The 14,846-nt window shown below is 37.0% G+C and overlaps 2 long non-coding RNA genes across 2 annotated transcripts in view; both read left to right on the forward strand.

Moving 5' to 3' along the window:
• Positions 1 to 14,846, forward strand: part of LOC122438165 — a 142,239-nt gene that overhangs the window by 120,710 nt on the left and 6,683 nt on the right. The window contains exon 3 of the long non-coding RNA XR_006268468.1: positions 504 to 655. This is a non-coding gene — a long non-coding RNA (uncharacterized LOC122438165). The remainder of the gene's footprint in view (positions 1 to 503; positions 656 to 14,846) is intronic.
• LOC122438167 lies at positions 7,241 to 14,134 on the forward strand. Its single transcript, XR_006268470.1, has 3 exons — positions 7,241 to 7,269; positions 7,693 to 7,753; positions 7,862 to 14,134. It is a non-coding gene; the product is annotated as an uncharacterized LOC122438167 (long non-coding RNA).

The raw sequence follows: 14,846 nt of genomic DNA on the forward strand, positions 1-14,846 counted from the left end.
TATGAAAGACTATGGTTATTAAATTAATTCCTTATTCAATAGGTCCAAAAAGTCAGGGTACTTTTAAAATTTATACTTAAAAAAAAAAAAAAAAAAAAAAACACATGCACCAAACGATGGGAAAAGCAAAACTTTCAAAATATGCTTTTGAACCAGAGAACAATATTAATACAATATTTGAGGTGCTAAAATACTTTTAATTATTGCAGAATTCAAACCTGCTTTTGCTTACTTGAAATTGCATAAATCACAAATGCCTTTATAATTCAACCCAAATGGTATAGAACTTCAGTCAGCTGGTGAAACTGATTCAGGACATTAAAGAGATGCCTGCGAAGTTATAAAGCGCTATTCCAATCGGAAGTGAAGAGGTTAATAATTCAAGATTCCACTAAAGAACGGACTAACAGAAAGGTTTCCAGCGACACGCACTCGTTTTGGGTTTGTTCTCTCGTCCTCCTCTCTTGCTCCTTCTCTCATCTCTCTTTTTTTTGACTCAGTAGGGGTTTAGAGAAGACGTTTGGAGGGAAGGAGAGGTCCAGTTGCTGGCCCCCGGCGCTCCCCGGAGCCCCGTTACGGAAGGGGGCGGGCTTCCTGCCCAGGCAGCCATCTGTAACCTTCTGTGAACAGCAGGAACCCGCGGCTGCTCCAGTCGGTAAGCCAGCCTGAGGATTCTGTCTGCTTGCAGAGAAAAGCCTAACGGAGTCTCCCCCTTATTTCTCAAATTCTCTCTGCCTCTTTTCTTTTACCTGTTGCTGGCGAACCATGGAGCTGGCTTTATTAGGAGCTGCTCGTATAAATAAAATAGCCTCTCAGCAATGTCAGCCCAGTACTGTTGAGACTGGTATCAAAACACCCCGCCTGCCTCCTGGAATGTGCTGGCAGCAAGCTCATCATTCAGCTCATGTCACACGGTGGAACTCTTTCTGGGTTTCGTGGACGTGTGTCTGATGTTCCCCAAAGTTACTGCTTTCTAGGCTTGAGTCAATTAGAGCTGACTTTTTGGAAAGCGGTGTCATTTAAAACCTATTTTATGAAAGTTATTTTTGTGCCTATAATTTGGGGCTCACACGTCTGTTATTTCCTCCAGTCCTTGGCATGCACAATATGCTGCCTATGGAAAGTAGTAAAGAGTGACAATGGAAAAAATAACAAGGGCTTTTTTACTTTCAACATCTGGAGAAAATGCATTTAAGGAAATGTTAACAAATAGGTACAGGAATTGATAAAGTAAAAAATATATGTGCTTCCTTATAGAGGCAAAAATAATCAGAATAGATGGATTTTTTAATAATTAGTTTTACACAAAGAATACATTACAATTTAACAGTGAAAATGATCTTATTTAAGAAGATTCCATTCACATCCTTTCCTGGGGTCAGCCAAATGACTAATGTCAAGTCCCCAAAGCACATAGGTACAAAAATATTTTCTCAGAACTAAGGCAGAGGATTCCAATTTTCAAATTTTCCTCTTTTCCGCTTTTCAATAAAGTTTTACTATTATATTTAGATTCTTGGCAGCAGTCTAGAGAAGCAAGCAAATTCTACTGTAGAATATGACACTTAAAAATAAGATAAAAATACTTCAAGAAGCAGCATTCCAAGCCAGAGATAGATATTAGGGTGAGCAATGTAGCCATAGTGTTATTGAGGAAAAAAATGTACATATATGAAAGTACCCTATCTTTATACACCAAAATAACTTAAAGACAAAATATGCTTCAAGCAAAAATAAATCATAATGAATATCTACTACAGTTTTACTAAAAAAATAGTAGATACATTCCAGCATAGTTTTTCTACCTCACTCTTTTCACATTTTTTATACCTTAAAGAAAGCATCAGTAAATATTCCCATCTGGTCTTTTTATTTTTGATGCTAAATCACAGTCTTATGACGGTATAGGCTAATGTATAAAGATATTGCATCAAAATTTGAAAACACAAAAATTGAAATTTAAATAATTTAAATTTTTAAAATAATTTAAATTAAAATTAAATAATTTAAATATTTTTTTCCTAGACTTAGCCATTGTTTAGATGAGAAAAAAATTTCCAAATCAGTATTTGGAAAAAGGAAACATCTTGACAAAATACTGTAATGAAACTTATTAAAAAGTGCAGAATCAGATCTGTAGAAAAGTTTAAGTTTTAGAAAATAAGTGGATTGCTTCCAAGTGCATAGAGTTAATGCTTATGGGGGGAGAATGCCCTTGTTGGGGGATAGGGGTGGGAGAGGCACTTCCTAAGACTGCTTTAATTCCTTTCTTGTGTCCAGTCATCCTAATGTCAGTATCCAGCATTAAGCTTTGAGTTTAAATGTCTCAGAACTTTTTTTCTTTTTAATATTACAAAGGGAAAAGCCAGTTCCAGCATCAGGAGTGTGAGACTGCTGTAGCATACCAGAAAAAAACAAATGATTACTTTACAATTTTATGACAAATAAATTACTGTAAAAAGGAGGCTGCCCTGATTCATACAACCAGGGTTTCTTACCTGTCGGTAAACCACCTAGTAATCCAACTAGCTAATGAATTGGCAATGAGAACATATTGTCCAGGATAAGCATGGTCCAAATTCTTGTGACCAGCAGGTTTTCTCCATTAAGGCAGATGTTCCTTTTTTAAATGAATTAATACGTTGAATAATATTACAGTCTGGATAGGAGGTCCTGGGGTCCATTTTGTCCCTTCAGGGAAAGTATAAATATGTTGAATGTTATACCCTAAGTACAAGTCTCAGTGAACAGTTTTACCTTGGTCAGGTCTATATTTTCCAGGCACTTTCTATTTTATATAACTCATTAGTAATGACAGCAGTTTTCTTCCAAGTACTGACTGTTTTCAGTGGCTAATCAAGAGAAATATTATTGTGAAAATCTCTCAATTAATGAGAGCCCCCATTTTTCTGGGCTAGAGCAAAATGTTCTTGAACCTTAGCTATATAGGTGCCAATAAAAGGCTGTGAAAGTTGTTACGGAGACGTCTACACCTGCTTAACCATTTTACACTGCCCCTGTGGTTAATGCACAAAACCCTTGAGTCAGAAAATTATCCCGATTTTTCTGATGAGGAAACTCAACTTACACAACATTTTCTAGTCATTCCTCTAGTAAACACTACTTGAACTGCTTCTCTCTGACTTCTCAGAAGGACTACATGGCACTTCTCTATTTTGACCTGTCCTTGGCTAACGAAAGATAATGCCCCATAAACTGGCGATAGGTTCCTGGAGACCAAGAACCCTGGGGTTTGATTTATACATTCCCAGAAACTAGCACAGTGGAACACAAATAAGACCCTCAGTTTGTATTTGCTGAATGAATGAATGAAACAAACTCAATAAAGAGTTTAATTGCCATGTTGAAAAGCTGTAAACTGACTTGCATTTCATTAAGCTATTTCCTTCAAATTTATGCTCATCTTTGAAAGATACATTTATTGGGTTTAAAGTGAAAGTTGCTCAGTTGTGTCCAACTCTTTGCACTGACAATTTTGGAATTTTCATTTTATTTAGCTGTGTTCCTTAGAATTGTTAAGGTTAAGGGAAAAAGGCCTTTTATCTATATAATTTAAAAATATAATCAGAGCCCAACATCACTAATTAAAAATGTACAAATCAAAACTGCAGTGAGATACCATGTCACATGCATTAAAATGGCTACTATTAAAACAAAAGACAAAATAACAAGTGTTGGTGAGGATGTGGGAAAAGTGGAACCTTTGTATAATATTGTTCAGAATGTAAAATGTCACAGCTGCTATGGAAAACAGTATGATGGTTCCTCAAAAAATGAAAAATAACATTACCATATGATGTAGCAATTCTAATTCTGGGTATATGCACAGAAATTTGAAAGCATGCTCGAAGAGTTATTTATACATCCATGTTCATAGCAGCATTATTCATAATAACTAAAACATATAATCATCCTAAGTGTCCATCAACAGACAAACAGGTAAGCAAAATGTGGCATATACATACAATGGAATATTCAGCCTCAAACAGAAAGGAAATTCTGACATGTGGTACAACATGGAAGAAACTTAGGGACATTATGCAGAGTGAAATAAAGCAGCCACCAAAAGACAAATAATGTTGTGATTCCACTTACAGAAAGTAGAATGGTAGTTGCCAGGGGATGTATGGGGGAGGTGGAATGTAGAATTATTATTGAATGGGTACAGAGTTTCAATTTTACAAGATGAAATGAGTTTTGGAGATGGATGGTGGTGATGGTTGCACAACTATATGAATGTACTTAGTATCCATGTACTTTACACTTTAAAATGGCTGAGATAGTCAATTTTATATTTTGTGTATTTCACCACAGTAAAAAATTTTGGAAAACAGTATGATCAGGAAAAACGACACTGGTCCATATATATAAGCCCCCTTTTGGGTTCTACTCAGCATTACCTCGCTCATGTTTTTTATTTTATCATTAATATAAGGGCTTCCCAGGTGACACAGTGGCAAAGATTCCACCTGCCAGTGCCAGAGACACAGGAGATGAGGGTTCGATCCCTGGGTCAGGAAGATCCCCTGGAGTAGGAAATGGCAACTCACTCCAGTATACTTGCCTGAAAAATTACACAGACAGAGGAGCCTGGTGGGCTACAGTCCATGGGGTCGCAGAGCCGGATACAACCAAGAGCACGCGCGCGCACGCACATACACATTTTAGTATAGCTGAGGTTTTTTTTTTAGAACTTTTTATTTTGTATTATAGTTTTAATAATTAACTGTACTTTTTTATTATGAGGGAGAAGATGAAGCTCTGTGGACCTTCATTAATTGTTTAAGTGAATCTGGCATCTTTCAAATTAAAATAACCAGTTTATTCTCAGAGAGTTTTATAGAGCCAGTGCTTAGGTATTGACAGGAAAATATTGCCAAGGAGTCTTAAGAAAACCAACAATTTTAAGAATACCCAGTTCTTTAAAAACCAGTACCACAGTAGCATGAATTATTTATTAGCAAAAATTTTAAATTGTTGATTAATGCACAGGCATAAAAAGACAGCAGCAGTTAATGAGCTGGGTCTCTTGCTCCACATATGTGGATTCTGTGAATTGATTTTGGAATTTTAGCCTCTGAACAATGACACTTCCATGGTCCAGGTGATTCTTTATCTATTCATCCACCCATTAAAATACGTACTTTTAAAAGTCATTTAGCAAATATTATTGATGACATTTGCTATACTAGCCCTGAGTTAAGTAGGAGGGAATACAATTATGACAAACATGGATATATTGAAATATGCATTTCTATAAAATAACAATTCTGAAATTAAAAGTTATGCATATTATACAGACTTTTAAAAAATTTTTATATAATCCAAATTTCTAACATTGAATTAGAATGTCTAAAATATAGCACTATAAATTAATTGACAAAATTTTGAATATTGCATTCTTTTACAAGTGTTTACAAGTGGTAGTTGTCAAATTTACTCATTTATGGTTTAAAAAGATCTTTTATGATTTTTGCTCTAAGCTGTTTAATGAGGTCAGTAAAATTCTCTTACCCTGAATTTTTTCTTCTGTGACTAATTATATAAACTCATGTATCAAAGAATTTAATTAAAGGCACCATTAAGGATGTGGAGATAATGTAGATAGAAGCCTCAGCAGTGATTCAGTTCCTGAAGCATGCTTTTAGCTGTGGGACATGTTGTTCTGGACTTCCCTAGTGGTTCAGATTGTAAAGAATCTGCCTGCAGTGCAGGAGACCTGGGTCCAATCCCTGGGTCGGGAAGATTTCCCTGGAGAAGGGAATAGCCACCCACTCCATTATTCTTGCCTGGAGAATTCCATGGACATAGGAGCCTGGTGGGCTACAATCCACGGGGTCGTAAAGCGTTGGACACAACTGAGCAACTAACACACACACACACACACACACACACACACACGTTGTTACATATTTAGAAGTCAGCAAAGTCTGTGTGGTATACTGCCTGGGTTTTTCAGGAAACCCCTGATGTCAGTGCCAGCAGCCTTTCTTAGGTGGCTGTAGGGGCCTTGAATTTCAAATAGAAAACTGAAGACAGAGAACCTTAATTGTTACAATTTTACACCCAAATCAGCTCTTCCCCTGAAGCCCCAAGAAATAACCAGGTAAAAAAATTTTTAAAGGTCGACTCAAGTTCCTGTGGTCAGGCATGTAAAAGGAAACCCTTTCAGTTTTGGGCTTTAGTTTTAGAGTTGAACACATTTATCCACTCCCCAGCCCACCTCCAAACTATCCAGGCTGGGGATGTTTAGAGAAGACACACTTTACATCTCTCCCACTTTGGTTCTTCTTTACATATTCTTGTGTGCTTAGATATAGTTTCTCTAGGAGAGCTATAAATGTCTTTATGCCTTGTATGGTAAAGTTTTTGTCTCTGTGAAAAGTTCAGCAGATATATTAGTAGGAGATTCTTTCATACAAGGCAGCATAGAGCAGAGGAGGTTGAGAACCTAAGTAGCAGGATCCACTGCTGGCTTCTGATCACATATGCTTGGTAAAGGGTAACAGCAAGGAATTCCCTGATGGTCCAGTGGTTAGGACTTCTAGCTCTCACTGCCGGGGCCCCCTGGTTCAATCCTTGGTTGGGGTGTTCAGTCCCTGATTGGGAAACTAAGATCTCACAGGCTGTGTAGCATGGCCAAAAACAAGATAATGGCCAAAAACAGGCTGTGTAGCATGGCCAAAAAAGCAAGTAATTTGTGGGGGTGAAAAAGATATGGCTCTTCACTGGGAGGTGCTAATGAAAGCAGTCATTCAGAGCTTTCAAAAAGTAACCAATACCCAATTTTCATTTTCTAATGGCTAGTTCTACTAAGAGCTTTGCAGGAGAACTAAGCCTATATTGTCAGAAGCATAAAGATGAAAGGGAGATGTTTGAAATATGGGGATTTATTTCCCTTCTTTCTGGCTCAGATCAATCTTGCTGTCCCAGAGTGGCTTTATCCCAGCCAGGTAGCACCATCCAGAAGTGGCTGTGTGAGCAAATGACAAGCTCCCCCCACAATGCCTACATTATAATGCTTTTCCTAAGTCAGGAGAGGTGTTGAAATCTGATGTGTAATCAGACTGTAATCTGATGTAATCTGATTATAATCTGTAAGGCTGTAATCTGATGTGGTAGTGATAGATTTCTCCAAAAAATGACACTCATCTTTGCTTTAAGGCTTCCCAGGTGGCACTAAAGTTGAAGAACCTGCCTGCCAACGCAGGAGACGTTTGGTCCCTGGGTAGGGAAGATCCCCTGCAGGTGAGCGTGGCAATCCAATCCAGTATTCTTGCCTGGGCAATCCCATGGATGGAGGAGGCTGGGGGGCTACAGTCCATGGGGTTGCAAAGAGTTGGACGCGACTGAAGTAACTTTGCACATACACGTGCATACTTGATTTAACACTTGCAATATTTAGGCTATTATAAAACAAGTTAAATTGTGCATATATTTTACAGTTTATCCAGCTTATTTCAGGTACATATTGTGTTTCATGTATTTGAACATACAGTTTCTTCTACACATGGGATATCCATTATAGCAGTATTACCTGAAGGTGGGAGTAGGGGCAGGTGCCCTGGTTGGCGGTGATAAATTTATAATTATGATTATGCTATAATATGGGTAAAGAAACATGGGGAGCTACTATAATTTTTTGACAAGGTAATTTTCATATTTGCCTAGTGACAGCTAACAAATGGGATTATGAAATTTGTGAGAAATGAAAACAGTAATACAGAATAAGGTAACTTTTTTAGCATGGACTTAACATGACCTTCCCTGCCCTTCCCCACTGTCTCTTTTGCACACTCACATGTTACCCCATTTGATTCTCACAATGATTCTGTATTAGCCCCAAATTATGGATGAAGAAACTGAGAAGATTTCACTCAGTAGTGCTAGAAGAAAATGAAGCTGGAACCAGGGACTCTGTGCGCTACTCACCAAGTAGGCCCTCAATAAACACATTCGTCCACAGAGACTGAGGGTTGCTTCCTGACTGTTCTTGTTTTCCTGAAAGACCTTTCAGCAAGAACTGTGCTAAAAAATAAATTGGGGCATCGTAATTGAATGCTCTTGTGTTTCTGTCTGCTCATTGTCTCTCTCCTAAACAAGAACACATGGCACATCCATTTCTCAGCAGCATCACAGAATATCACTACCTAATTTAGGCTCCATTCAGGAAATAAATAGCAGGTTCTAATAGGGCCTTGGGAGGCGCAAATACATGTGTATACATACCAGCATGAATGTACATAAGTCCTTTTGCTCTGCTCAGTCACAACAATTACTATGAAAGCTTCAGTAACTTCATTTTGGCAAACAGAATGATAGGTCTGTGAACCAAATGTTAGCCTTAAAATGTGTATTTTTCTGTTAGATCATTAGGTTTCTTTTTTCTGTACTTAACAGATGTGTGGGAACTAAATGGGTCTGGAGTCACTGATATTTTATGAATATGAAAAGCACTGTCCTTCCTGTGAATAAAAACAACCATTATCCAGTTAATTGATCTAAATAAAATATTTTTCAGCTTTAAAAACATTTTCTAATGCTCTTTATTTTACTCCTTATCCTCTTAACCTCTGGAAACCTGAAAATAAAAGCCTATGAAGCTATAAAGGAGAGAAAACCCTTCCTTTTGAATTTTTCTCCCCTTGCCTGTAAAACTTGACTCATGTCCTCTTTGAGGAGGAGTGAGTGGCCACGTTTGCAGCCCCCACCATTGTAAATAATACTGTAACGTGTGCTATGTCATCACACACTAATCACTGGGTGGAATAACAGGAAGGGACTTTGGCGATTACCTGATTTAATTCCCTTACTTTATAGAGGAGGAAACCAGGGTCTGGAGAGGGAAGTCCCCTGCACAAGGTCACACATATAATTAGGGGCAGACCATGTTTATTTATATTAATACAATTCACCCTTCACTGTTCTACAAGCAGCTGGTGGCTCTGTGACAGGAAAGGAAAAAAAAAATAGCACTGCTGCCACATACACAAACTTCATTTATTCAATTTTTAGCAAATATTTATTGAGCCTTCTGGCATGCTAAATGTTGGGGATCCAGAGCTAAACATACAAGCTGAGATCCCAGGAGACAAAAGCAGTTCTCTGCTTCCATAGGCGACAATCAAAAGTTGTTCGATAATAAGCAAAGGCCATTGAGGACTCTTCACAGCATATGGGTATGGCTTAAAGATAATGGCTTCTAACACACAGAGTAAGAGAATTCAAGGGGTGGTAAATTAATATTTTCAAAATTAGTAACAGCTGCCCCTTTCTGTAGGTAATGCAGTCATGAAAGATAATACATGAGGGCAAAAATAGAGTTTATGCCAGGACACTAATTCATGAGCATCGCTGATTGTTAAATTGCAGTTTTCCTTAGACTTCCTATGCTCTAAAATAATTTTTTAAATATTCTTTTAAGCTCTGGAATAGAGGTCAAGAGATTAGAACTTTCTTCCCTTTGGTAAATGTTCTCAAGAAGTTTAAAAAAGAATGACAAAAAAAGTCACACTCCTTTAAGAAAGTCAGACTACATAAAAGCCAGTGTCCCTTTCAGTTAAAACTTCTATTTCAGGAACTATTATTTCACTTCATATTCTGTAGAAAACATTTTTATCATTGAAATTTTTAAAAAGTTGAAACGTGTAATTTGAGTGATTTTTTTTTTTTTTCTGTAACAGGGTTACACAAAATGGTAGATTCAGAAATACACTTCTAGAAGGTAGGGGCAGTGTCTAGGATATCTGTGTAAAAGGTCATGCTGTTTAGTAGCTCAGTCATGTCTAACTCTCTGTGACCCCACGGGCTGTAGCCCCACTGGGTTCCTCTGTCCATGGGATTTCCCAGGCAAGAATACTGGAGTGGGAATCCTTCTTCAGGGGATTTTCCCTACCCAGAGATTGAATCTGCATCTCCTGCTTGGCAGGCAGATTCTTTACCCACTGAACCACCTGGGAAGCACGCATAAAGGCATAAAAAAAAGCTGAAAAATAGTGAGCACTCAGACTTTTGGCATATCTCAGGGAGGAAGGATTCAGTATCCTGGAGATAAAAATGAATAGAAAATATGGTTAGTTGCAAATAGAAGATAGCCTTATTCATGATACATCCAGTTGACTAAACATAGAAGACAGAGTGACTCTGATTTCTAAATCTAAGTGGTACAGGGTGCTGGGGAAAACAGATCCAGTTTGAAATGCTTGTTCTGTCATAGTTTCAATAAGATTCTAAAACATTAGAAACTATGAAGATGAGGTAGCAAAGTTTTATGTTTTATATTCCTAAATTCAACTATCCTTGAAAGTGCAAATTTTTCATTTAACATTAAGCAACATCTTAGAAATGACACCGGTCTACATCTCCTTTAATTAGGCAGGATGCATTATTCACCAAATCCTGCAAATCCTTTTGTCTGGTTTCCCTTCATTGAGATTTTCTACAGCCAGTTGTTATTTCTCTTAAAGACATGGACAGTTAACAAAAAACAGATTAGAAACTGAAGTTAAAGAAGTTAACTGAAGTTAAAGAAGTGACAGAACCAAAAGGATTTGCTTAATTGCTTACTTTATGTCAAAGCAAGCCTTGGGCCCTAAAGAGGAAAGTGAGTCTGTTTCCTAACAGATAATTACTGGGAGGATAGTTTCAGTGACCATTCCACTGCCAGAAGAGTCAGCAAATTGGCAGCTGGGTTCTTCCATTCCTCTCCTCTGGTATTTCAGCAAGATAAGGTGGTGTGAGATCAGTTACCCCCTTCCTCTTGCCCTGGGCTTTCCGTCTTTCTGTAGCAATCAAGGACAGTTCCTTCCCATGTTTCAGCGTCAATCACCCCTCACCCGCGCCTCCCCTCTTTAGAAATCAGTGGAATCTGCCTCGAGTTAGGAAAGTTCCAAAATACTTCCTAGCAGAATCATGGAAATTAAAGATGTGGAGGACTTCACTGGATCATCTCCTCCATTTCTTTCCCGTTAAGGAGTTTTCCAGATGGGCAACTTTTGTACACTGGATGCCTCCTCTTGTTTCTGCGCGGCCTAAAGTCAAATTTTGAGCATCCAAGTCTAATGTGGAAAGGTGAATAAGGCCTGCATTCAATAATTTCATAGACAGAAAAGTGCCTTATCCCAAAGGTGTTATCATATTACAACAGCTTTTGGATGGAAATAGGTGACACCTCATCAGAACAGTTACGTGAGAGCGCTGTATAGTCCTCCCAGCTCCATGGCCTGACTTTTTTTTTTTTTTAAGCAGAGAGCAGTGTTTGGTTGCTGTGAGCACAATAGAACCCGTTGGGAACTTAGCCTTTTTCTCTCTCTCTCTCTTGCTTTCTTTTTTGTTCTAGTTTTCTACACATAAGAACTGTTCTTTCAGCTTTTCCCCCCAGAAACCTCCTGAAAGATAGGAGTAATGCCTAATGGTACGTAGATAAATATGCTGGAGGACATAAGTCAGTAATAGGTATCTTTTCACCAGAAATTTATTTCCGACTCTTCCCCTTCACATATTTCCATCAACTTCACACAAATGCTGCCAAAAAGTAGTGTGAATTTCTTTTTTAGTGTTAAATTATTAAAGAACAACCTTAAGTAAGTGCCGTTGTGGTTAGAAGATTATGGCCACATTAAGGCCAGAAGAACCTTCTGATTTTTCCTTAATACAAAAACCCAACTTTAATGTCAGGTGAGGTGGAATCCTGGCTTGCTTTTCCCTTAACTGTGTAAACTTGCATGAGTTATCTAGCTTCAGTCTCAATCTAGTAATTTGTGCAATGATCTTTTTAATAAGGCAAAGTAAATGTTAAAATATCTGGCCCATGCTATATGCAAAATAAATAATAGATTTTTCTTCTTCCTTTTTTGTTTAAAGATAATTCATCTAGGAGACCTGGAAGAATTCCTGAAACAGGGGATAAATGTGAAAATGTTTCTCCCCGTCTCATTTTAAGAAAAAAACCCAAATTAATTCTACCTTTTTCTTGTAGTAATAGTGTGCTTCTGAGTACACAGTTCCTTGATACTGTTTTTTAAAGAAAGAAAAAAAAGAAATCTTGTCATTCATTATACAGTTGGCAAAAGCAGTTAAAAGAATTTTAGATGCTAAACTTTTAAAATCCTCAGTATTCCATAATGCTCTTCCCTGTGACACATTAAAATATACCTTAAAAATATTAATAACATTAGAATCATCAGACATATCATACTCATGGGTCAAAATGGTAAAGTCTCTTAGTTGCCAGTAGCAGGAAACAACTTGAATTAACAAGCACAAAGGGCAACTTACAAGAATAAATTGGGGAGAATATTTCCTTGAAATGCTTTTCCCTCAGATACTTCATTTTTGCTTTTCTTCCTCATGCTGTTATTCAAATGTTACTTTCTCAGTGATGCTGTCTATAATCTCCCTTAATAAAATTGCGATCCCCTTTACATCCTCAATGCCCCTTCTGGATCCTACTATATATGGATTTATTTTATATTGTTTATTTCATGTCTACTGTCACTAAATATAAGGTCCACCGCAGCAGAAATTGTAGACTATTTTATTTATTGCTTTTGCCTTAGCAGCTAAAATGGTACCTGGCATACAGTGAGAACTCAGTAAATATTTATTGACTAAGTGATTCTGAATCTCATGGAATCTGAGAATTTTTTTAAAAATTGGCTTCAGAAAAAGCCAGTCATGTTTTTTAGAAGCGGGAGTATTTAGATTTTTCCCTTTGAAGCACTGTCATTAGCATGGAAGTCCACTTTTACAGATAGAATGTGTCTTCTAGTATGTCCTTCTGTGTTCATTCTCTGTTAGCAAACCAGAGAATTCACCTGAAGGAGGGTGTGACTGACTCGCCTGCCATTATGTCAAATGGCACCTCAAACATTTCTGCTTAGATTCTGGAGACGTGGCCAACACTGAAACACTTACCAAGTAATATAGATGTGTGAAGCCAACTGGATGTGATCCCCTAGAGAGCACTGTACCCTAGTGGTGTACTTTAGGGGATAGCGTATTGAAGCAGAGAACAAATTTCCTGTTTAACCGGTGAAGCCCCTTTTCAGTCTGGCTGAGTGCTGTATTGGGCCAAAGCCCACTTTTTTCCAGACATTCTGATTTTCAAAAGAAGTGGCAAATATGGATCTTTCTATAAAGTCTCCCAGTTTCAAAATTGTGGCGACTACTTACAATGTGTTAAAATACACTGTGAAGATCATGCAAAGCATATGGAGAGGACAGATGTGGCCGGCTTGTCCTGTGTTTGTTAATGTCCAGTCTAGAGTATCTTTCAATTCTAGTTATCTGCATTTCATAACCTAAGCCATTTTCATTTATTTGTATTTGTAACATTTATAAAATTATTAATAAAATCCTCAATTTCCAAACTAGATTTCTCATGCACATAGTTTTCAACTTTCTCCTTCTGAAGGATTCTCCTTATTCCCTTAGTTAATTTAATGATTTCCTTTAGACCTCTCTAGTTCATTGCGTTTATATCGTTCTTGAGTATTTAAGTGAAATAGGTGAAAAAATACTGAGTCTGCATAAAGAACATCTAGGTTCCACTAGTGCCTCACTAGTTGAACAAGCTTGAACACAGTCATTTAAGGTATTGAAACTTAGATCTATGCCTTTGTACCCTTAAAATGAGAACGACAGCACTAATTCCTTTCTCTTATGTGAGGCCATGTACTTGAAAGACTGTACAAACTATAAACTGCTTAAAATGTAAGACTTATTCAACTAGAATAACATCATAGCTTAGTATAGCTGTTGAGTCCCACTGAATACTTTATTTCTAATAGAGTGCTTTATTGCCAATAAAATTCTTTATATCCTATAAAACTTAGAATGCATAATTACATGGTTTTGTTGTTGCTCCTGCCATCACAGCAACATTCTGAGATGTTTTCCAGACTCTTTGAACTTTTTCTTAGGTCATAATTTATAATTAACAGTGTAGTAGTTTATAAATTCATTTTGCCCTCAACCTGGCTCATCGCATCCCTTTTCCCCCTTCAAATCAGATTCTAATTATCTTTCTGTTGTCAGTTGTCTCTTTTGAGTCACCCCAGTTGTATTTGTCATATTTAATCACTCTTCCTCATTTGTTCTTCATTTAAAAACACCTCCCTTGTTAATCCCTATCTTTAAAAATCACATCAAGACATTTTTAGCTGCTCAAATAAAATGTTTTTCTTTAAGTTCTCAATTCCTCCAGTGAAAAATTATCTCTTCTAAACATTTATATAACTTTATTAATTTAAACCTTAATGCAGTTCACTTTGATAAATATTTATTCATGTATCACAGTAAGTACAATGATTCAGTCTTGTTCACTTTTGTTGCTCTTACAACTCTTAAAATAGGACTTTGTATATAATAGGTACTCAAAATAAATTGGATAAGTGGATTTTTCTTTAATTTTATTACCTTTATTTTCCTACATCAAAGTTAAATGTTATTCGTTATTTTAATTGATTTCATTATATTCCTGCATGTTATGCCTATTAACCTAACCTTAAGTGTAGCTAACCTACACTTAAGACCTTGGCAAATAGGAAAAAGAAAACTTAAAGAATTCTCTCTTTTTTTCTAAGCAATATATTTAACATGTTGGTTGAGACTGTGTTCCAGCCTCAACCCCCAGAGAACCCTGACACTAACTTTTCTAAGTAGAGAAATGATCATTTATCCCTACACATTGCTTCCTGTCATTAAGCCATTTCCGTACTTAAGACAAAACATTTTCCATAATAACAAGGAAACCAAGTGTTTTTCCTAAATTGTTGTTTGACCACCTATAGCATACACACACTTTCAAAGTTTTCTGAGAGTAG

The sequence above is a fragment of the Cervus canadensis genome, chromosome 3, assembly GCF_019320065.1.
Source record: "Cervus canadensis isolate Bull #8, Minnesota chromosome 3, ASM1932006v1, whole genome shotgun sequence".
In the NCBI taxonomy this organism is placed as follows: Eukaryota; Metazoa; Chordata; class Mammalia; order Artiodactyla; family Cervidae; genus Cervus; species Cervus canadensis.